The sequence below is a fragment of the Panthera leo genome, chromosome B4 (assembly GCF_018350215.1).
Source record: "Panthera leo isolate Ple1 chromosome B4, P.leo_Ple1_pat1.1, whole genome shotgun sequence".
NCBI classification, from domain to species: Eukaryota; Metazoa; Chordata; class Mammalia; order Carnivora; family Felidae; genus Panthera; species Panthera leo.
The window spans coordinates 38,279,214-38,303,854 of record NC_056685.1 but is presented as its reverse complement, the minus strand read 5'-3'; the positions used below and the strand labels follow the sequence as shown (position 1 = coordinate 38,303,854).

The following is a 24,641-nucleotide window of genomic DNA, read 5'->3' as shown; positions in this document are numbered from 1 at the left end:
TGGAGAAGGTGGAGCACTAGGTCTCTGACATTTGTCCAGCATTTATTATTTTTTTTAAGTTTATTTACTTTGAGAGAGAGAGAGAGAGAGCACGAGTGGGGGTAGGAGCAGAGAGAGGGAGAGAGAGAGAGGATCCCAAGCAGGCTCCGTGCTATCAGCACCGGGCCCAACTTGGGGCTCGATCTCACAAACCATGAGATCATGACTTGAGCCAAAATCAAGAGTTGGACGTTCAACTGGCTGAGCCACCCAGGCACCCCTGTGCAACATTTAAAAACCAGCAGATGGCAGTCTGATCTGAGGCTACATTGAAATGATCCTGGAGGAGAAAGCAGTCAGGAAAGTCAGTATCCCTCGTAGTGTCTGCTTGGATGAGATGCATGAGTCCTCCACACTTGAAATGGTGGTTCTTCCCAGGTTGTTCCTGAGAAACTGGGAAACCCAAACAAACAAAAAGCAAAAACCCACACACATACTTCGCACATTGACCCTACCCAGGGTCATTTGAAACTGAATCTCTGGACTGAGGCCCCCCTGCCCCCCCACCCTGGCATCTGGAATCAGTCTTCCCAGATGAAGACTGAGAATCACTGCCTGCAATACGGTGAATGGTGAAAATATAGGTCCATGTCCAGACCTACGAATGTGACTCTATCAGAAGAAGGGTCTTTGAAGATGTAAAAAAGACACAGATCTCCAGACAAGATGGTGTTGGGTTGTACACGTGGGCCCTCCATTCGATGACAAGTGTCCTTATAGAAGACGCAGAGAACAGACACTGAGAAGGGACGGCCATGTGAGGACAGAGGCACAGATTGAAGCTGGAAGAAGGAAGGACTGATTTCTCCCCTAGAACCTTCAGAGGGGGCACAGCCCTGTGGACACCTAGGATTAAGACCTCTGGCCTCCAGGGGCGCCTGGGTGGCTCAGTCGGTTGAGCTTCCGACTTCAGCTCAGGTCATGATCTCACAGTTCCTGAGTTCAAGCCCCACGTTGGGCTCTGTGCTGACAGTTCAGAGCCTGGAGCCTGCTTCGGATTCTGTGTCTCCCTCTCTCTCTGCCCCAACCCACTCACATTCTGTCTGTGTCTCTCTCAAAAATAAATAAACATTAAAATAAATTTTAAAAAAATACCTTTGGCCTCCAGAACCATGAGGGAATACATTTCTATTGTTTTTAGACACTTAATTTTTTTTAAGTTTATTTATTTTGAGAGAGACAGACTGAGTGTGAGTGGGGGAGGGGCAGAGAAAGAGGGAGAATCCCAAGCAGGCTCTGCACTATCAGCATGGAGCCTGATGCGGGGTTTGAACTCATGAAACTGTGAGATCATGCCCTGAGCCGAAATCAAGAGTCAGACGCTTAACTGACTGAACCACCCAGGTGCCCCAAGACACCTAACTTTTGATGATTTGTTATGGCAGCCCTAGAAGACAAAGCCCCTGCCTAAACGGTGGATGACGTTTGGTAGGAGGGAAAGGACATAGGAGAGTTTTAGATATGGCAGCAACATGAGTGAGAAGGAGTGGCTGGAGGGAGGATGGGTGGCAGGAAGAGCGGGAAGGATTCTTCAGAGAACCCACCAGAGAATCCCTGGATGTAGATGATTCCTTTTCCTAAGAAAAACACCCTCCCCTCCAGGTTGGTTGTCCTACTTCAGGGAACTGTCTATGCAGCACCTCTTAGGACCACAAAGAGCCCCAGAAGCTCAGGAAGCGAGTTCACTCCTTTGGCAAATGTGGGAACCACTGAGGGGTTCAGAGGAGGGAGTGACAGGGTGATGTTTTAAGGGTACAGGCCTGTATGGCCTGAGATCACATGCCTAAACACTAGTGTCTATTGTGAATTCGTGTAATTTTTCACTGAATCCATTCCACTCTCCAGCTCTTCCCACCCCAGAAGTGCCCCCTACAGTGGGGGCTTCCCTTACAAAGCCATTGTTTCCCAACCCTGGAAGTGTGGGTGGTATTACTACCATCATCGCCTGGGTCTGCCCAGGTCTTAGACGTTGATCCCACCTCAGATCCCTAAGTGCAATCACATCACTTCTGATGATCTCCAGAGGGACCATCCTCAGTCAACTGCGTTGGGAGGAAAGCAGCCAACCTCAAGCCACTTGTAATGCCAGCCATGCTTCCTTAACCAGCCTATTGTCTTGCAGAGGCATCTCGCGGGCACCGCACGATGGAACACAGATCCGTGCCCTACTTTCTGCAAACGTAAGCAAGGGAAATCATTCATTGACAATGCTCATGAACTCTGTGTCCTCCTGGACTTTTGTGGCTGGCACATAGGAGCTGAGCGGGGGCGAGAGTGCCCCGGACCAAGCCTCGCTGATCATATTGCTGGATCCTGTGTGTGCATCTCTCATGCATTCTCAGCAGCCGACTCAGGAAGGACCAGTAGTGTGGGGGCAGAGAGGTCACCTGAGTACAATTGTCTTCAGGGTGGAGAGGCAATCATACACTGTCTGGCAAGGACCATCCAGGGACTGCAGTGCCAAGCTGGAGGTGAGGGGAGGGGGAGGATACCGGACTGGAAGCAGAGAGAAGAATCAGAGGGGAGCAACCAGCCCACGGTTATTCTTAGTCTTCAACTGTCAGCTGTGTTGGGGAGTTAACGTTACGCACTGTCCCAGAAACAAGCGAAGGACAGAAGAACTTCATTTCGTTTTCTGGGAATGAATGTATTAAAAGGAAGGAGGTCACTTCCTTCTGTGGACACCACCCTATGGCACTGTGAAGTCAGTGGCTACTGTTTTCATGTTGAGGGACAGGCTGCAAACTGCTGGGTGCAGGTTGGATTGGAGCTGTTAGCCTCAGGAGTTATTTGGGGATCTGCTGGACAGGATGTCCTGCCAGAGGGCCTCCCCGGCCTCCCCCTGCCTCCAGGAACCTGAGCGGCCATCCTTGCCATTATGGATTGTGAAGGAGAAGGGCCATCCTCAAGTGAGATGCGGGGCCAAAGTTAGGGGGCAGGGATGAAGGACCATTGCTGGTGTCAAGTCTCACAGGGACACTCAGCTGCCCCTTCCTGAGGCAGAGGACCAGGAAAAATGTTTCCAAGTTGAGCAGTGAGGTGTGCAGAGTGCAAACATACAGTTTCATCACTGTTTGAAAGAGGAACACTCCCTTGCTCACCATCTCCTGTTTGCAAGGGAATCTGAGGAATTTTCCCGGGGTGGGCGGAGGGGTGCATAAATCTTACACTAACTGACCACGTGAACTGTGGGGAGAAACAGTGGCCCCCAGAGGGCCAGCACTGCTGGAGGATCCCTGCCGTGAGGAGAAGTCTGGGGCATGGCTGCCTTCTCTCACACAGTCCCAACCCAGAGAGAGGGCATCCCAGAAACCAGCCATCAGTCCACCCACCAGACACTGCAGCTGCCTCATGCTCAGTACTCTAGGGAAGTGCTGGGCGGACCGCTGGGGCTGAGACGGACAGGCCCTGGCCTCAGGTGGGCTCACAGTCCAGCAGGGGAAAGAGATGGTAACTGATGACACACGTAGTTATCCCCACTGTAATAGTGGGGAGAGATGCTAGGGAGGGGCTTGAAGTCTGTGAGAACATACAATAGGAATCCTGGTCTGGGGGTCAGTGATGGAGGTGGGACTGGACACTGTTCCTGACTCCCCACTTGGCTTTCATCTGGGCGGAGGAAATTGATTTACCTGTGTCAAGGCCAGCCTTACTGATATGTTCATGAAGATGTCCCCGGCTGGGAACTTTTATTTTTTTAATTTTTTATTTGTTATCATTTTTTAAAGTGTATTTATTTCAATAGAGAGAGAGAGAGAGAGAGAGAGAGAGACAGCAAATGGGGAAGGGGCAGAGAGAGAGAGAGTCGGGGAAAGAGAATCCCAAGCAGGCTCCACACTGCCAGTGCAGAGCCCAACGCGGGGCTTGAACCCACGGTCCGTGAGATCATGACCTGAGCCGAAGATGGACGCTCAACAAGGGCCCCCACCCCCCCCAGTCTGGGAACTTTTAGAGAAATACAGTGGACAGGAAAATGTCAGAAGGCTGCCTGGGGAGGAGCTCTTTCCACAAGCCTTGTTCTGATGGGCGGGAGCTCTTCCAAGGACAGGGCAAGTCCCTGTGGGTGCTGTCTGTCCCTCTGTTGACATCAGAAATAATAAATGTGCTTGGGACATTTAGCAGCTCAGGAGCAGTCAGCCCTCCGTTCTCAGCACTGCCTCCAGACTCCCCCACCCCGCCTTCTATTTTCCTCACTTCCCTTCTCCGAGCAGCGGGGCTACCTCAGGTCCCTTCAGCCTCGAACGGGTGTCGTCTCCTTGTTTCTGTGATGTTGCTGTTTGACCCTGTCCTCCACACCGTCTTCAGACTCTCTTGGCTTCTCTGACCACTGGCTGTAAGACCTTAGGCAGGTTACTCAACCTTTCTGAGCCTTGTGTGTGAACAAGGGTGGACGTAGCACACAGGATTATAGGTGGGACCAACGAAGACAATATAGTTTTGCACTTAGCATAGTGCTTGGTACATAATAACTGCCTGAAGTATGTTAGGTTCTGGATCTCATGATGACTCCTTACTACCTACAAAATAAAGAATAACCCTCTTAGAATTCAGTTCATCCAAGGAGCATCTGTCGACTCCTGTTATGGGCTAGTTGTTATGCTAGGTGCTATGGTTACAGAATGAATGAGCCACGATCCCTGACCTCCGAGACCTGAAAATTGAGTAAGGTATAGACAGGAATACAGCCATGTGTAACGCGGTATGATGAGTGGTATATTAGCAACAAACACAAAGGGCCAAAGAAACACAGAGAATAAGCAACTGAGTCTACTTGGCACAGCATTTGAGGCCTCCAGACCCCCTGCTATACTTCCCACTCTAGGTGAGTGCCTGTACTACTGTCCTCTTACTCACATTTTCCCAAATTGTCCTCCCCATCGCTTCAGCCCTGGGGGCCATTTCATGCTTCTCCTCAGCCTGAGATCATCTCCCCCAACCTCACCACCCAATTCTACCTATCCTGCGGGGCCAATGTCCTTACCCTATTCTCCACAAAGCCTTCATTTATCATCCAAATAGCTATCCTTCATAATGTGTTGGTTTTTTTCTTGAAAAACATACTTTATGTCTTTATTCATAAGCAGCATATTATTTTTAAGTAGGCTTCACAGCCAACGTGAGGCTTGAACTCATGACCCTGATATCAAGAGTCACATGCTCTACCAACTAAGCCAGCCAGGCACCCTGAAGCACTGTGTGTTTGTCATAAAAAGAACTGAGAATATAGCAGATAGTATAAGAAGAGAAAAAAAATGGCCCATAAATCCAATAAACAGAGATAGTCACCATTAACATTGGGGTGTATTTCTTCCCACCCTTTTTTAGTACACACACAAACATACTTTTCCTACTACTTTTCCTCATTCTGCCCTACATTTAAGTTTGTCATGTACATCCATCTCCATTAGACTGTGAGCTTTTGAGGGCACGGATAATGTGCTGCTCACTTTTTATCCCTGTTATGGAACACAACATCTTGCACTAAGGGCTTCCTCCATAAATGTCCGCTGAAGATATCCACCAGGTGAATTTGTTGGGCTTTGGAATGCAGCACGCCGTTATTTTTGAAAAAACAGATTTACTGCCCTGGTGCTTGCTGCTTGTTTAAAACTAGCGTGCATTCCTCAAGTCCTGGTCTGCTGGGTGGCAGGAAAGGGGACAGAGATCCATAACGGTTCAACAGGTAGCTGAGACATGGGTGGGTAACTCGGTTTGCCCTGCATTGTGCGTCAGGTTGCACTGAAAAGGCAGTACTGCCCCTGGTGCCTGGCAGAGGCCCTTTTCTTGCTGTAGAATGACACGGTTGAGCCTGGTAAATCTTTTTTTATCCTTTCTGATCAAAAATAGTGTTGGCGTCTCACCCCAGGCTGGGGAGAGGTGGGTGGAATCTTCTCCAAGAAATCCGTTTGGGCTCTTAACAACTCTTATCTTAGGTTAAAATTTGAGAGGCCCTTGGAGCCAGGGTTGGAAATGGAAATAAGACAGGGTCTTTTCCGGAAAGCTCCATGTAGGGAGGGTAGGGAGGCCGGGACCAAGTCAGGAGGGGAATTCGCTCAGTGCGCCACAGGGGAGAGCAAGCAAGGCAGAGACATAAGAGGGTTTCACTGGCATAAAAGCAGCGGAAAATGTTCACACAGCATCAGGATCCCGAGTGGAAACATGAGAGGCTGCTAGTGGGTTGAGTACCTTCCGTTTTTCGAAACAAAATGTAGGGAATTCATTGGTATAGTCGGCAACAGAAGAGTAAAGGCAGATGTAAGGGAGACAAGCCCCTTTGCCTTCTGAGATTTTTATTTGAAGATGGCAGGATGTTTATTATTTAGATGTCTTAGATTTGTGGCATAGCTGAAGCTCTATCTAGAATTAAATATCTCTAAGGGAATTTCATTACAAGATCAAGGAAAAAGTCTGCAAGGTTTTGGCTTCTGATGAAAAGCATCTAAAACTAAGCAAAATCAAAGCAAACCCTTAAACAAACAAATTATTGATTTGGACGATGTGAGGAAACCTCAACGGAGAGCCTTTTTGGGAGTCAAACAGTGGAGAGGAGAGTGGGAAAATATTTAGGGCTCAGCCTTGGAGACTACCTTCTGGGCTGGGATTTCTCCTCTATGCCCACCGGGAAAAAGAAATGAAATCGATGCCATCTCGTGGTTTATAGAGTGGAAAAGACATGAGCCCAGCACCCAAGGAGGCCAAGTGACTTTTCCAATGCTGGGACATCAGCGCTAACGTGAGGGAGTATGCTGTTTTTAAAAAAATCCAAAATCGACTTTTCTTTCCTTAACTCTATATTGCTGTGGGAGGTAAAGGGATTTAGTAGAAAGGGCATAGGTCTGAGACGCCCTTGGGTTGAATCTGGCTGTTTGGGGACAAGTTTTTAATACTGTTTTCAGACTCCATTTACTCACCTGTATGAAGCCCACACTGCCCCCCTCCCCCCCAGACTGCCTCAGGACTGTCCCCACCTTCTCAAGCATGGCCTCCAGCTCTTGAAAGCTCTCCCCCAGGCCTCACACGCTTATGGGTTCACTCATTCATTTAGGGCCTGTTCCACGTGCTGGGGACCCAGCTGTGGACCAAAGCCACAAAGCCTTGGCCTCCATGGAGCTTACTTGCCAGGCCCGTGCTATGCGGTAGACACATAACAGGAGCCACACATAATGCTTTTCAATATTCTAGTAGCCACTTCAGAAAAAGTAAACAGGGGAAATTGGTTTTATTAACCTTTTGTTGAACCTGATACACACCAAATATCATTTCAAGTGCAATCTGCAAATGTGCTAATCAGATATTTGACATTTCTTTTTTTCCGAACTACGTTATTCTTACAACGCATGTCAGTTTGGCCACATTTCAAGCACTTGATGGCCTCGCGTGGTTTGCAGCTACTCTATTGGACAGGGTAGTGGTAGGGGTCAGGAGCAAGACTCCGCCGGCCGCCCCGGTGACCACAGTTGCCTGCCTGCCTGCGGGAGAAGGTGCCTACAAACCAAGGTGCCTCCCTGGGCATCCGGGTCCACCCTGCTGCAGCACGCTGATTTCACGAAGCAAGAGGGACAATGTCTACCCCAGGAGTTCTGTCCTAGTTCATGCATTCAGGCGAGAGAATGACACAGTGCTGTCTCTGTGATAACAACAGTAACATAATCAGTACTTAATGAGTACTAAGTATGGGCCCTACCCACTTCACATGCTCTGTGTCTTACTATCTTCTGGACAACTTTGCAAGAGGTACTCCTATCACCCGTGTTTAACAAAGGAGGAAAGCGGCTCAGAGAAGTTACATACCTTGCTGAGGGTCGCATGAGTAGTAAGGGACAGAGCTGGGACTTGAACCCAGGGCTGTCTAAAGCCACAGACTTGTGTTACTCAGAGAAAGCAGAGAATGAGATCCAGGATGAACACAGGTTCCCGGAGTCTTTGTCTGAGGCTCTCCTGCTCCACTCACAGGCCACACTGCCAAGTCAAAGTGCCTTGGGGATGCAGGTGTCATTGAGGATGACTCAGGGTCACATGGAGAGGTGACGTCTGTGAGATGTGTGGGCATTCCCGGGCCTACGCATGTTCTTACTACAAATAAGATAGCACAACCTTTGAAAACCATGTAGCAGTGTGTGTGTACACGCGCGTGCATGTGTGTGTTACAAATAAGATATTAGCTTTTTTAAAAGTTATTTATTTGTTTGTTTATTTATTTATTTATTTTAGAGAGAGTATCTCAAGCAGGCTCTGCACTGTCAGCGCAGAGCCCGAGGCAGGGTTTGAACCCATGAACCGTGAGATCATGACCTCTTGAGCTGAGATCAAGAGTTGGATGCTCAACCCACTGAGTCACCCATGTGCCCCACAAATAAGATATTAACTTGTAAAAAAGAGTGTCTCCTAACTCTTAAGTTTCATGTGAAAGTTTGCTACCATTACTAAATATTTATTGCTATACTGTTACCGTGCAGTCACCAGTGTGTCCAGGGGGCTCACCACAGCCTTGATCCCTGGTGCCGTGATGTAATAGCAAATGGCAACGGAGAACAGAACCTGGCTTGCATATTCTGTCCCCAGTGGCTCCTAGCACCTGGAAGTTTTTGAACTTCACTTACAGATATATTGCAGTAAAACCCCATGCCCAGGTGAGCTAATTATCCAGGTGTTCTCATTTGCCGGCTTTCCCGGTGCTGAAATCAGTCTTTATGTTCAGCCTTGGGTGGCCAGCAGCACTCCTGGCTCTTCAGAGCACAGCTAGAGAGACACTTAGAAGCCTTCAGACATGATCGAGGGCCCCAGGCCTCCCTGCTCCAGTCCCTGGGCCGGTGAGAGGCCAGGAAGCCAGCCACCAGCATCTGGAAGAGAAAAGTGTCCCCGACTGTGCCTCAGGTTCTGGGGCATCCTGGTGGTCTTGCTAAATGAGATTACCTTGAAGACCATCCAAATCCCATGACCTCTCCAAGGCCATTTAAGTCCTGCTTTATGTACAGAAGACTTTCCTGCATGTGCGCCCCCTCCAACCGGTAATGTCCTGCAGTCTTGTGCCACTCAGACATGGAACCTCCTTTCCTGTATGGTTAGCTGCACATTTTCCTTTCTTTCCCATTCCCAGACTTCTGTGAGTGACCTCTCCCGGCCACAATCATCCTGTGACATGTCTGATGTTGACTTGTGACATTTCTGGTGATGTGGTTGGTAAACTCCACCTTGCTGCGGAGAAGGTTTAGTGGGTTGGTTCATTACTGTAAGTGTGCACAATGTCCTTAATTAACTTTTCATTTGGCTTTGCCTGCCACCTCTCCATCCAGAACATGCATTCTCTGGGATTTGGGCTCTTGTAATTTTGACCTCCAACTGTATCTGCCTGACTTACCTTGGAGACTCAGCAACAATGTTTTGCTCAATACTGAGCAAAGGGCTAGTAAGTAGTACCTCAGTTCCATTCAGCTCCCTCTGATGCTAATTATTTGCATAACACTCTTTACTTTTACTTCAGTGCAGTTATATATGTATTATATTTTCATGTATTAGTTAAAGCCTCTCCCCTGCACTGGCGGTGGGGGTGGGGGCAGTTAGTTCTCCACTCTATCCTGAGCACCTAGTACAATGCTCAGAACCTGGTAGGGACTCGGACTAGTTAGTTCAGTAAACTCACATATGAACGAATCAGCGTGGCCACTGTGGGGCGCGGGGGTGATGAAGGCAGAGAGATGGGGAGTTAGGACCTGGGGTGCTCAGAGGCTTTCTGAAGGCTTCAGCTATAAAGAGAAGTGAGGTCAGCTACAGAAGGGCATGTGGAATAATGAAAAAACATACTGGCCAAGAAGCCAGGGACCTAAGGGTCAGGTATTTTCCCGCACTGGGGTTTATTTCCTATGTAACCTTGAGAAAGTCTTGTGAGGGTTGAGGGTGATAATTTTGCAAAATTGCTTTCTAAACCACAAAGTGGTGGGGTTAGATGCTATTCACCATCCTGAGATCTGGTCCCTGCCTACTTGTCCAAATATACTTCTATTAATTTTATTTAGCTAAGTTTTTCTTCTCATTTAAAAAACTGTTTTTTTCCCCACTATTGCACAAATAATACATTGTAATAGCAAAAATATTAGAAAATACAGAAGGAGAAAAAAAAAATCACCTCTTAAGCTTACCATCCAGAGAGGCGCCTGGGTGACTCAGTTGGTTAAGCACCTGACTCTTGATTTCGGCTCAGGTTATGACCTCACGGTTCATGAGAAGCAGCCATGAGTCGGACTCTGCAGTGACAGTGCGGAGCCTGCTTGGGATTCTCCCTCCCTCTCTCTCTGCCCCTCCCCTGTGTGCTCTTGTGTGTTCATGCATGTGCTCTCTCTCTCTCAAAATAAATAAAATTTTACATAAACTTAAAAAGAATATTACTGTCTAGAAATAACACTGTTGATGTCTCCGTGTTTAGCCTATGTAATTAAAAAAAAAAAAAAATAGGTATGACCAGGAGCGCCTGGGTGGCTCAGTCGGTTAAGCTGAGTCGGCCGATGTCGGCCTAGGTCATGATCTCGCCATTCCCGAGTTCGAGTCCCGAGTTGGGCTCTGTGCTGACATCTTGGAGCCTGGAGCCTGCTTCAGATTCTGTGTCTCCCTCTCCACTAGAGTGGAGCCTCCCCACTCTGGTTGCTTCTAGCGTCCTCAGCAGCGATGCCAGTGAGGGGTACCGAAAGGTGACTTAGGGAGGAGGGTGTCTTCTTCCAGCACTTTTTACTCTCTCAAAGTACTTACTGGATTTATGTATCTATTGTTCGTCTCTCTCTACTGGAATATAAATTCCACAAGGTCAAAAGCTTGCTAGATTTGACTTATTGCTGCCTTTTGGCACTTAAAACAGTGGCTGCATGTAGTAAATATTTATTAAATGAAGGCATGAACACCCCCATGCTGTATTCATATGGAATAGGAAGCATTTGCTTTGGCTGAATTGTGCATATGAGCTGTATGGAAGGCTATGTTCACTGGTAAGACCCATGTGGTCTGCCAGATCAAACTATAGTTGGAGACTGGGCTTAGCAGCGGTGTGATGGATAACCCCAACCCCCTCTGAGTCACCACTGCTACCTCCAGTGATTGCAAGCCTGCTCTCAGACCGTGCTACTTAGCATGTGGCCAATGCATTCTGCAGATTGGACACAAAGAGCTTCAAGAGCACTGCTGGGAACTGGGGCTTTGAGAGGGCCGTCCAGTTAGCCTTGAGGCTATGCCCTTCTCAGGCACAAGGGTCTGCCCTCACTGGGCTGGACACAGTCTCCAGACTCAGGCCACTAAGCACTCAGGCCACTAAGCACTTCCACTTCCTCTCCTCTTCTCCAGAATCTGGAAGAGGATGGGACTACACCTGGGTCATTGCAGCCCTGCCGGGAGGGAGGAAGTAAGGAATGGATCCTCTGTTTGTCCCCAAATTACCATAAAACGCCTTCCACTGTGGTCCCCAGTGGAAAGTGAGTTGTGATTGTGATTTGTCTGTGTGTGTTTCCTAGGTGGGATTCAAATCACAAGTAGCATAAGTGCCTGCCAGACAGGAAGAGTTACCTATTCCTCCCTCACCCCTGTCTTCAGCCTGTGTTGGGGCCACTGATGTTGTTTTTAGTATTCATGAGGATCATTAGCAAGTGCTTAGATTTCAGAACCTGAGTCTTCAGATGGGCTATTTCTCCCAAGCCTTCTTTTTTATTTTTTTAAGTTTATTATTATTTTTTTAATGTTTATTTATTTTTGACAGAGAGAGAGAGAGAGACAGAGCATGAGCAAGGGAGAGGCAGAGAGGGAGGGAGACACAGAATCCAAAGCAAGCTCCAGGCTCTGAGCTGTCAGCACAGAGCCTGACGTGGGGGTCAAACTCACAGATGGCGAGATCATGACCTGATCCAAAGTCAGACGCTCAACCGACTGAGCCACCCAGGCACCCCTTTTTAAGTTTATTTTTATTTATTTTGAGAGAGAGACAGAGCAAGCGAACACGAGCTGGAGAGGGGTAGAGAGAAAGGGAGACAGAGAATCCCAAGCAAGCTTCACACTTGTCAGCGCAGAACCCTATGTGGGACTCGATTCCACCAACTGTGAGATCATGACCTGAGCTGAAACCAAGAGTCAGACACCTAACTGACTGAGCCACCCAGGTGCCCCTCTCCCAAGCCTTCTTGAGGACAGTTTCTTTCTTCTTTTTTTCCAGCTTTATTGAGATACATAGGTCAATTAACATATGAATTAACATATTAACATATAATTAACATAATTTACATATAAAATTGGTTAATTAACATAAAACATTGTGTAAGTTTAAGGTGTATAACAGAATGATTTCATATTTATAATTGACAAATGGTTAGCACCATTTTGTTAACATCTGTCACAGCACATAGTTATAATTTTTCTCTTGTAATAAGAACTTTCATATCTGCTTCCTCACTATAGTCACCACCCTGTATGTTACATCCTTAAGACTTATTTATCTTATAACTAGAAGTTTGTGATTTATGACCACCTTCACCCATTTCCTCCATGTCCTGTTCCCCACTTCTGGAAATCACCAGTCTGTTCTCTGTGTCTATGAATTCTGGTTTTTTAGATTCCACCTATAGATGAAATCGTATAGTATTTGTCTTTTTCTGTCTGATGTATTTCACTCAGCATAATGTCCTCAAGATTGTGTTGTTCACAAATGACAGAATTTCTTCTTTTTTATGGCTGAGTAATATTACATTTCATGGCTGAAATAATATAATATTTTATGTATATATACATATATATATATATATATATATATATATATATATAATGTAACACATTTTCTTCATTAATTCATCCATTGATAGATACTTGAGGTTGTTTCCATGCTTTGGCTTTGTAAACAATACTACAATGAACATGGGGATGTAGGTATCTCTTTGAGATAATGATTTTATTTTTCTTTGGATATATATCTAGAAATTGAATTCTTGGATTATATGGTGGTTCTACTTTTAATTTTTTTAAATTAAATTTTAATTTATTTTTGAGAGAGAGAGAGAGAGAGAAAGAGAGAGAGAGAGAGACTAGGGAAGGGGTAGAGAGAGAGGGAGACACAGAATCCAAAGTAGGCTCCAGGCTCCGAGCTATCAGCACAGAGCCTGATGCAGGACTCAAACTCACAAGAACCGTGATATCATGACCTGAGTTGAAGTCAGATGCTCAACCGAGACACCTAGGTGCCCCTCTCCTTTTAATTTTTTGAGGAACCTCCATACTGTGTCCCACAGTGGCTGCACCAATTTACATTCCCGCCAACAGTGCACAGGGTTCCTTTTTCTCTACATCCCTCACCAATGCTTGTTAGCCAGTATCTTTTTGAGAATAGTAATTCTGACAGGTGTGAGGTGATATCTCATTGTGGTTTTGATTTGCATTTCCCTGATGATTAGTGATGTTGAGCACATTTTCATGTACTTGCTGTCTGTTTAAATGAGTGTCTTCTTTGGAAAAATGTTTTTGTAGATCCTTGGGTCATTTTTAATTGGATTATTTGCTTTTTTTGTTTTTGTTTTTGTTTCTATTTTGCTATTGAGTTGTATGATTCCCTTATATATTTTGAATATTACCACTTTATCAGATATGTGGTCTGCAAATATTTTCTTCCATTTTGTAGGTTGCCTTTTTATTTTGTTGTTGGTTTCTTTTCCTGTGCAAAAGCTTTTTAGTTTGATCTAGTTCCATTTGTTTATTTTTGCTTTTATTGCTTATGTTTTTGATGTCATTTCTAAAAAATCATTGTCAAGACCAGTATCAAAGCTTTTTCCCTATGATTTCTTTCTATGAGTTTTATGGTGTCAGGTCTTACATTTAAGTCTTTAACCATTTTGAGTTATTTTTAAATTTTTTTTATTATTTTTTAATCTTTATTTATTTTTGAGAGAAACAGAGACAAAATGTGAGTGGGGAAGGAGAAGGGGAGAAGAGGAGCGAGGAAAAAGAGAGAGAGACACAGACTCTGAAGCAGGCTCCAGGCTCTGAGCTGTCAGCACAGAGCCTGACATGGGGCCCAAACTCATGAACCACAAGATCACGACCTGAGCTGAAGTCAGACACTTAACCGACTGATCCACCTAGGCGCCCCCATTTTGAGTTAATTTTTGTTAGTGATATAAGATATGGGTCTAGTTTCATTTTTTTGCATATGAGTATTCAATTTTTTTTAGCAACATTTATTAAAGACTATCTTTTCTCCATTGAGTATTCCTGAATCCCTTATCAAATTGTATATGTATGGGTTTAGTTGGGGGGTTGGTCTCTACCTCTGTTTTTATGACAGTACCATACTGTTTTGATTACTATAGCTTTGTAGTATGGTTTGAAAGCAGGAAGCATGATACCTTGTTTTGTTCCTCTTTTGCAGATATGCTTTGGCTATTTGGAGTCTTTTGTGGTTCCAAACTAATTTTAGGATTATTTTTTCTATTTCTGCTAAAAAAAAAATGCCTTTGAAGTCTTAAGAGTGATTGCATTGAATCTGTAAGTTGCTTTCGGTAGTATGGACATTTTAACAATATTAATTCTTCTAATCCATGAACATGGAATATCTTTCCATTTATTTGTATCTTCTTTAGTTTCTTTCATTAATGTCTTATAGTTTTTAGTGTACAGATGTTTCACCCCTTTGGTTAAATTTATTCCTAAGTATTTTATTGTTTTTTGATGCTATTGTAAATGGGATTGTTTTATTTCTTTTTAAGATAATTTGTTGTTATTGTATAGAAATGCTACTGATTTTTGTATGTTGATTTTATATTCTGCTTTACTAAATTTATTGGTCAGATCTAATAGTTTTTTGGTGAACCCCTTAGAATTTTCTATATATAAAACCATGTTATCAACACACAGATCATTTTACTTCTTCCTTTCCAATTATTTTTCTTGCCTGATTGCTGTGGCTAGAACTTCTAGTGCTGTGTTGAATAGGAATGGTGAGAATGGGCATCCTTGTCTTGTTCCTGATTTTAGAGGAAAAGCTTTTAACCCTTCACCAGTGAGTATGATTTTAGCTGTGGATTTTTCATATATGGTTTTTATTAAGTTGAGGTACATTTTTTATACCCAGTTTTTTTTAGAGTTTTTATCATGAATGGATGTTGAATTTTGTCAAATGCTTTTTCTACACCTATTGAGATGATCATATAATTTTATAATTCATTTTATTAATGTGATGTGTCATATTCATTGATTTGCATATGTTGACCCATCCATGCAACCTAAGGATGAATCCCAATTGATCATGGTGTATGATCCTTTTAATGGTGCTGTTGAATTTGGTTTGTGTCTATATTCATCAGGAATAGGGTACACAGTTTCTTAAAAACTAGATGACAGAGGTCAGTTCTACTATATTAGGGTAGTTACATTAGTGGTAGTTCCACTACAAATGTAAACATTGTTTCAACAATGCCTCGGCAGGAGAATGTTTGTCACTTTTACATGGTGACATTATATGCCATTTTTACAAAGCTCTTTTACATGGGAACAAAAAAGCCTAGAACCTTTGCTGGCTGCTATGATTTGTTGTTCCACAGTCACTTGTCACTCACAGAGCCAATTCCCTGGCAGAGCATGACCACAGTCTTTTGCTTTCCTCTCTCTGCTCTCTGACCTCTCCCATAGCAATGATAAGGATATATTTGTGTTTGTATGTAGCTATTTACTTTCACATCCAGTGTTTCATCTGACACTCCTCTGATGGGACAGGTGAGAAACAGTTATTCCTACCTTTTCAGAGAAATGAACCAATTTTCCCAAGGTCACAAGGTGGTGAAGCCAGCACCCGAACCAGATTTTTTGATGCCTGGTCAAAACCTTTTAGGACACTGTGGTTCCTGCCGGCCTCTTGATAGAGGAGCTTGAGACAGAACAAGACTTCTCCATTGAGAAGGAAGTCAGACTAGATGTTTGATGAGGGAAGGTTAGGAACTGTTAGCTAAGTTGCCAATTAGGCTTATCTCTGCAGTGTGGATTCATTGTTGTCCTTACTCCCCTTTCATTTTCTACCAGCCACTAAAGTTCATGATAGGACTATGCTGTCCAAACACATCGTGATTCCTGCAGGACTGTGACCTGGGAGAAAATGTGTGACTTTAACTCTTTGAGTGGCTGTTGTAGAAGGTGCATTAAACAGTGGTTCTTGGTTTTCTTTTCTGCTTCAGATTAAATCAGAAAAGAGAACATGGGCTTGGATTTTTTTTGTTATTATTTATATATGTTCATTCACTTGGCTTTGATAGTGAGCCAGACATTTTGCTAAGTGCAGGAAATAAGATATGATCCGTTCTCTCAAGGCATGTGCAGGTGGTATGTATGTGTGTGTATATGTGGGAGAGAGAGAGAGAGAGAGAGAGAGAGAGAGAGAGAGAGAGAGTATAAGAGAAGGATGGGGGAGCACAGACAAGTCAATCTCTACCAGGAATAATTCCTGCAGCAGACGTAAGTCCTGGAGACTGTGGAAGCCCAGAGGAAGAAGTCAGACTGTGCTGAGGTCAAGATGATTTCTCAAATAAAGTGCCCCTTAAATGGAATTCTTAAGTGTTCATAGGACTTAGCATAGACAAGGAGAAGGGCATTCCAGGCAAGTAAGTGGTATGTTTGAGATGCTGAGGCATGAAAGAGATGTGAGAATAGAAAATCATTTGGAGGGAAGAGAATGTGGAGAAGATAACTGTAAAGAGGTGGTGACAGTCCTGCGTATTTAAGAGTTATCCTGAAAGCAGTAAGGAGGCATGGTCAGGTTCCCGGGCAATGCTGCCATGGCTTGGCTAACTGGTCTGTTTGGGTAGTATCTATTAAAAACCATTAAAATATGTGTACAAAATGCCCTTTGGCTCAATAACATTACCTCTGGGAATAATAATACTTACCACCTACTGCATAGTGCTTACCATACCAGATATTTTTTATATATTGTGTATGTTATTTTTAAAATTCTTATAACAATTCTGTAAAGTGCAAACCATTGGTCCCATTTTACCGATAGAGAAACTGAGGTTTCAAAGAGTCTGGTTTAGGATTGAATTCACACTGTGTCATTAATTACCTGCTTTCCTAAGACAAACTACTTACCCCTCTGGAGCTGTTTCCTGAAGAAGTACTATTTAAAAAAATAATGCAACCAGAATTAAATGCAAGGTGTTCTTTTTTTTTTTTTTTTTTGTTATCCATTTATTTGGGTTATTTCTGCCAGAGCTGACCTCCATTTTCTTAAATATTTACGATTAAATAGAAGAGCCAGAATTGAGTGGCGTGGAGTGGTGTGGACAGTGGCCTTGTTTGGGGGGACCATTCTGACAGTTGCTTGCTCCTGCAGTTTTCCTTGTGTGCACCCATGCAGCTCTTATCTTCTACCTCCTTTATTTGTATCTTGTCCCCCTGCAAGATTGTAAATTCATTGAAGAAAGGGATGGTCTTAAGTACATCTTTGTATCTCTCACACCGTCTGCCTGGTTCAGTGCTTTCCATGTGCCCAAGAGAGCTCAAAGATTAGTTTTTTTTTTTTTTAGTTTATTTATTTATTTTGAGAGAGAGAGAAAGAGAGTGTGAGAGCACAAGCAGGGGAGGGGCAGAGAGAAAGGGAGAGAGAGAGAGAGAGAGAGAGAGAGGGAGAATCCCAAGCAGGCTTCACACTGTCAGCCCAATGCGGGGCTTAAACCCATGAACCATGAGACTATGACCCGAGCCAAAACCACGAGTTGGATGCTTAACTGACTGAGCCATGCAGGCACCCCAAGATTAGCCTTTCTAGAAGTAATTAGAACATAATGATTCAAGGAAAAATAGGGGCTCTGAGAGTAAAGAGACTTGATGGCATAGGGAAGGACACAGAAAAAAAAAAAGATATTTTGGGTTGGAGACCTGGAAAGGAAGGTTTGGAATTAGGGGATCTGGGAGAATGTATTTAACAGGAAACATGCAAAATGTTCTCATTAATGCTAAGTCGAGAGAGTTGTCTTAGTATGGGTTCCCCGGAAGGAGATCTTGAGACGGGGGGGATCCATGTGCAAGCGGATGGAATTAAGGAAATGCTCTTGGGAGAACCCGGTAAAGGAGAGGGAAGGAGGACAGGCGTAGGGGAAATAGCCAGAATATGGTGTCAGGTGGAGCTCCAGCCTCAGCCTTGTCCTACAAAAGTGTTCCAAACTGTAAGGTACAACTCAGAGTTTGTCCTCGCTTGGGCTTTCACACTTCCACCCCAGCCAGTCATTGGCTATCAGCTGTTTAGAGGTGACTGGGAAGCCCCAGCCACTTCTGTCTCTGTCTATAAGGACAAAGCCACTGCAGCAGCCCAAGGGCCGGCCTTTGAAGAGGCACAGGTGCAGGGAGTTAGAAGCAAAGGCGTGTAGATGCTGGTGGGGGGCGGGGGAGGGTGCACAAATATCCGAGGGGATGTGGGTGGGGCATCAGTAGTGTCACCTTGATGATTCCTGTCTTAACTGTGTCCAGCTGTACACACTGATGTCTGCCTCTGAAGCCCACTTTGCAGCTTCGTCACCTACAAAGTGGGACAGTCTTATTTTGCTTTTGCTCATATCACAGAACGATTGTCAAAACAAAATGAAATGAGACAGGGTACCTAGAATCATGTTGACATCAATAAGCCATTATACAAAGCCAGATGTCATTACCGTATCTTTCTTTTCCAGGCCCAGAGGATATATTAACTCCTGGTCCTCACTGGGCACTTGTCTTGCAAGCATCGACGCTGACAGCCTTTGAAAAGAGCTTGTTTGTGTTGGGAAAAGCAGGCACTTTTTTAATGTTGTTAAATTTTGCAGCAGTTTCTTTAATATATACCAGCCGCCTTGAACTACATCTAATTAACCACCAGATATCACGCTGTGGCAATGTTTGGCTTTGATGTGCTCATCAGCATCAGCAAGAAAATATTGGAAAGCTAATCATAATAGGACTTAGCTCTTATAAAATGCCTTTTATCTTCAAAGTGGTTTACAACCATTAATTATTAGAGGAATTGGGGTGAACAGCAACCATCTCACGGAGACCTCAAACCATTATCAGGGCCTTTAATGTATCTTGTAATAGAGCAAGAGAAGTGTGAAGGGGGATGTTTAATAATAGTTGTCCAGACCTGGAAGAGTTATTTTATGGAGGTAGGAGACAGCTGTTCCCTGTCTCCCTTGAGGCGAGAACAAGGAAATTGGACCTAATTTGAGGGAAGAGGAGGCAGGATGTAGCAGTTGCATAAGCGACAGCAGGCAGCAGAGTGGTAAGATTGCTCTCCCAAACGCTCTCCCGTACACCTGCCCCTTTATTTAGGCTGAGGAGGCATGTGGCCTTCTTGGTGGCCCGGGGTGGGTGACATCACACCACGAAGTCCCACCCAGCTGTGGCAGCCAGGGTTAGATTTAGGAGTTTCTTGATTGTATCTATTCATGTAATATTTTCTTTGTTTCGTTGCTTTTTTGCTTCTTAGTTTGCCTTGTTAGAATTTTATCTCGGGTGGAGGAAGCCCACTTGAATTCCGTAATAGTAAGAATAACCGTAGCTAATATTTTACAGATGAGAAAGTGGGGCACGGAGAGCTTAAGACACCTGTCTGTGGCCATAGAGCTAGTACCTTGGGCGGGCCAGCGTTGGAATGTGTGTTTTTATCCACCACAGTAAGAGGCCTGTCAGAGAAGGGGAGGGATTGGTCCAAAGCCCCCTGCACCGTGTGTCAAAAAAGTAGGTAACAATTGCGTTTTCCATACGCAAAGTCTCATTTCCAGACTGGTCTGGTTCCTGTGCTAAATACTTTAATCCTGAGCAGTGAGTGGTGAAAGGGGCCCTGCAAAGCAGCTCAGCATCTTTGTTCCTCACTGCAAGGAGGCATGTACCTGCCTCACTGTCCTGAACACACCAGAGGGTCTGCCCCAAGGCCGTGGAGAGGAGGGGAGGAGCGCGGGCATGAATAACAGGCAGCCACCCGTGAAACCCTGAGGTTTGGTTACAGAACGTCTTCCCCAAGTACCAAGATGCATTTGAGATGGGCTGTGCCCCTTAAGTCTAGTGTGTGGAGCGGGGACAGCGATAGGAGGCATCAGCTACCATCGCCTGTGCAGACAGTCCTGGGGATGCAGAGATCAGGACACCCTGGGCAGAAACATTAGCCTCATGATTCCTTTCTCAGTGAGGGCTGATTGTTGGAAGCTTGAAATGGGCCGTGATAGGAATACTGACGTTATAGAAACAGGCAGATGCTACAAATCCCCCCTCCTCACCCTGGAGAACTGGTTGCCGGATATTGCGGTGTCTTTTTTTTTTTTTTTTCAGCACCATTTCCGACACAAATGATTCAATTCAATTCTGATGCTAACTCCCCAGAGTTAGCGTAGACCCATGATTGAGGGCTCCTTCCTGTAAGACTGCCCCCCTTCAGATCCCAGTCTCAAGTCCCCAGTTGCCACCCATATGTCCGACCGACCCGCAGGAAATTCCGGGCTTCCCACAACCCCTTCTCACATTCAGTAATTCACTAGGACTCACAGAACTCAAGCAAGTGCTTCACTTATATTTACTGGTTTATTATAAAAGATACAACTCAGGAACAGTCAGTGGAAGAGATGTGAAGGGCAAGGAAAGGTGTGTGTAGGGGGGTGGCATGGTGCTTGCATGCCCTCTCACCTCCTCCAGGCACTCACCAAGGTTTGGAAGCTCCCAAACCCCGTAGGTTAGGACTTTTCATGGAGGTGTCATTATCAAGACATGATTGATTCAGTCATTGGCCATTGGTGATTAAACCTAAGCATCAGTCCCTCTCTCCTTCCTGAAGGTCAACTGTCAAATCTCCTGGTTGTTTCCTCTGGCAACAGGCCCCCATTCTGAAGCTTTCTAGAAGCCCACCAAGAATCAGCTCTTCCCCATAAACTCAGGTGTGCTCAAAAGGGGTTCATCATGAATAGCAAGAGACACCCCTTTCATTTAAGAAATTCCAAGGATTTTAGGAGCTCTGTGCCAGGAACCAGGGGCAAAAACCAAATATCTATTTTTTCATTAATCACAAATATTTACCACTCTCAGCCCTCACTGTCGATGGTCAGTTAAGAAGCCAACACATATTTCTTAGGCACCTGCCATATGCTAAGTACCAGACTTGGAATTGGCAGGGCATTTGTTTATTTAAATATTCAAATATTAATTTCATACTCACTAAGATTTATTGGGATGGCACTTCTCCCTTCAAGGACGAAGTAAGTCATATCATGTACGCTTGAAACTCTAGGCAACTAGACCAAGCAGTATATTCTAATGCTGAAAGCATGATAGAGTCAGTAAGAATTCAGGGGGACAGCAGCCAAAGCAGTCCAGACTGGGCAGCCAGAAAGACTTCTCGGAGGAGGTGGACTTATACCTGGGCCCTGAAGGCATACCCAACACTGAGAGTCGGAACAGACCTATATAGACTGTTTTTATAGGATGAAGAAGGAACTGGAAAACTTGCCTTTGTCAAGTCCTAGAAAACACTTCCCATCTGAGGCCTTGATTCCTCCTTAACTTGCTCCTTCCCGGGGGGCCCACCAGTGTCATTCCCTCATGACATCCCATCCATTCATATTGGAGTTGTGTTTGAAAGCCTTTGCTCAGCACCCCTCCTGTGCCCTCTGCAGTTTGACAAGACCTGCCTACCTCTGCCTCCTTTTGACACTGCCCACTCAAAGTGAATGTCTGAAACTTTGAGCGGCTGCTGCATACGGACAATGCCTCTGGGGAAGCCTGGGTAATTAAAGAGATGCGAACAGATCCTGAAGATGCCTTTTGTGCTTTTGATTTCCCAACTTCCCGGCCTGCAGGAGAGATTCAAGCGAGATCAGGGTGATTTAGTGGCTTTCAAGTGCACAGCGGGTGTGGTATGTGTTGGGGAGTGGGGACCAGCTGCTCTCTACCTCCACTGAGCCCTGAGTAAGGGGGTATTCAGCTTAGAGCCCCTAGGAGGGATTTAGGTTTGATCTATGACCTTTCTGATTATAGCAGTTACTAAGCTACTGGAATTATTGTGGAATTTTGGGAAGTGTTCCTGGAAATGTTTGAGGGCTAGATAATTTCCATCTGTGTATAAAGGCTTTTCAGGAAGCACTCTGGAGGGAGAAGAGTGGTCTGCAGGTCCTGATAGAGAAAGGAAGATGAAAAGTGTTGTCATGGCTCCCCTTGTGATGGTGGTGGCATTTTCCCTTTCCTTCTGGAATATACCCCACAATTTTCCCTTTTATGGCTGTATGTTAATCTAAAAAATATTTGAGGCAGAAAGTTGTGTTCGGCCCTGAGCCCACAGCAACCATGGGCTTCACCCAAATGTGAAACAGCCCAGCCAGTCACAGGGCTTTGTTTTATTTCTGAAAGAAAAGTAGAAACACTTCTGTTGTTTTGTCTGCTATTTCCCTTGGAAAACCCACAGATGCTGTTCGAAGATCACAGGCCAAACCAAAGGGGGCTGGCATCACAGTAGGGGAACGGTCTGCCCCATTCCCTTACTGCCAGAGTTCACTGAGCTCTCTATGGTAAGGGACTGAGGATTTTCACAGAGAAATTACTTGATTTTATGCCGTTTCCTGCTTTCCAGAGTTGAATTTAGAAGGAAGAATCAGGCTCCTGGGGATAAATACAGTAGGTGGGGTCAGATTTGCAAGTCGGGAGATAGGAAAAGGTTCTGGCCTGGGCCTATTCTCTCTCTCTCTCTCTCTCTCTTTCTCTCTCTCTTTTAATAGATCTATTTAGCTATTGACATATAATAAACTGTACATATTTAAAGTGTACAATTTGGTAAGTTCTGATATATATTTCTACATACATATGTATGTGTATGTAACTATATATGTGTATATATGTGTATGCATATATAACTATATATATACACATATATACTCATACATATATACATACATACATACATACATACATACATATCTGTATATATCTATATCTATATATATCTATATCTATATATATATCTATATAATTTATATATATCCATGAAATGATCACAATTAAGACTGTGGACATATCCACACCCCCAAAAACTCTCCTCTTGCCCATTTGTAATCTCTCCTTCTCACCCTTCTTCACCCTCCCTTATCTCTTTTCTGCCACTATAGATTAGTCTTCATTTTTCTAATTTTATATAAATGACATCAAATACTATGTGCTCTTTTGTCTGGCTTTTTTTTTTTTTTTTTTTTTGCTCACATGATTATTTCAAGATTCATCTGTTTTGTTGCTTAGACCAATAGTTGATTCCTTTTAATGCAGAGTGGCATTCCATTGCATGCATATATGACAGTTTGCTCACCCATGTACCTGTTGAGGAATATTTGTGCTGTTTTGGGCTACTACAAATAAAGCTTCTATGAATGTTCATGTACAAGTCTTTGTGTGGAAAGAATGCTTTTATTTCCTTGGGTAAATATTTAGGAGTGGGATGTCAGGACCGTATGGTAGAAGTTTGTTTGACTTTTTAAAGAAACCTCCAAATGTTTTCCTAAGGGGTTGTAGCATTTTACATTCCCACCGGCAGTGTGTGAGAGGTCCATCCAATTGTCCACATCTTTGCCAATACTTGGTATGCCGATCTTTTTTTATTTTAGCCATTCTAATAGGTGTTTGGTGGTGTTTCAGTGTGGCTTTAGATTGCATTTCCCTTATGACTAATGATGTTGAACATTTTCATGTAGTTATGTGATATCCATATATCTTATTTGATGAAGTGGCTGTTCAAATGTTTTGCCCATTTAAAAATTGAGTTGTTTGTTTTCTTATTCATGAGTTCTGAGAACTTTGTATATATTCTGGATCAAAACCCTCTATCAAATACAGGCTTTGCAAATATTTTTCCCAATGTGTACTTAAATGGTGTCTTTCAAAGAACAGGAATTTTAAATTTTTATAGAGTCCAACAGATCAGTTTTTAAAATATGCTTTTGCTATTGTGCCTAAGGAATCTTTGACTAAGCCACAGTCACAAGGACATTTTCTTCTCGTAGTTTTATATTTTTAGACATTACAGTTAGGTCTATGATCCATTTTGAGTCAATTTTTGTATGTGGTATAAGGTATGCATTGACATTCTTTTTTTTGCAAATGGTTATCCAATTATTCCAGTCCCATTTGCTGAAAAGATTATCCTTTCTCCACTGCATTGCCTTTGCATTCTTGTAAAAAAAATCAGTTATATGTATGGTCTATTTCTGGATTCTCTATTCTTTATTTTGTTCCATTTATCTTTTTATTTTTTTATTTTTAATTTTTGATCTTCATGCCAATAGCATACTGCCTTTTTTACTATAAATTTATAATGTTTTGAAATCAGATAGTGTTAGTCTTCCAACGTGGTTTGTCTTTTTCAAAGTTGTTTTGGCTATTCTAGGTCCTTTGCATTTCAATATGAATTTTAGATTGGCTTGTCAATTTCTACAAAAAAAAAAAAAAAAGCCTGCTGGGAGTTTGATTGAGATTGAGATGAATCTTTTGATGAATTTAGGGAGAAATGACATCCTAGTAGTACTGAGTCTTCCAAACCATGAACATGAATATCTACCCATTTATTTTGGCCTTCTTTAATTTCTCTCATCAATATTTTGAAGCTT

At 43.9% G+C, this 24,641-nt stretch overlaps 1 protein-coding gene across 11 annotated transcripts in view; it reads left to right on the top strand.

The window, feature by feature from the left end:
• The window catches only part of CRACR2A (calcium release activated channel regulator 2A), a 134,173-nt gene that overhangs the window by 24,639 nt on the left and 84,893 nt on the right, over positions 1-24,641 (top strand). The window contains exon 5 of one of the 11 annotated variants that reach the window (XM_042945538.1): positions 2,162-2,219. The exons of the other annotated variants lie outside the window; for them this stretch is intronic. The gene's annotated coding sequence lies outside the window, so the exon portion shown is untranslated. The remainder of the gene's footprint in view (positions 1-2,161; positions 2,220-24,641) is intronic. 11 annotated transcript variants of the gene reach the window in all.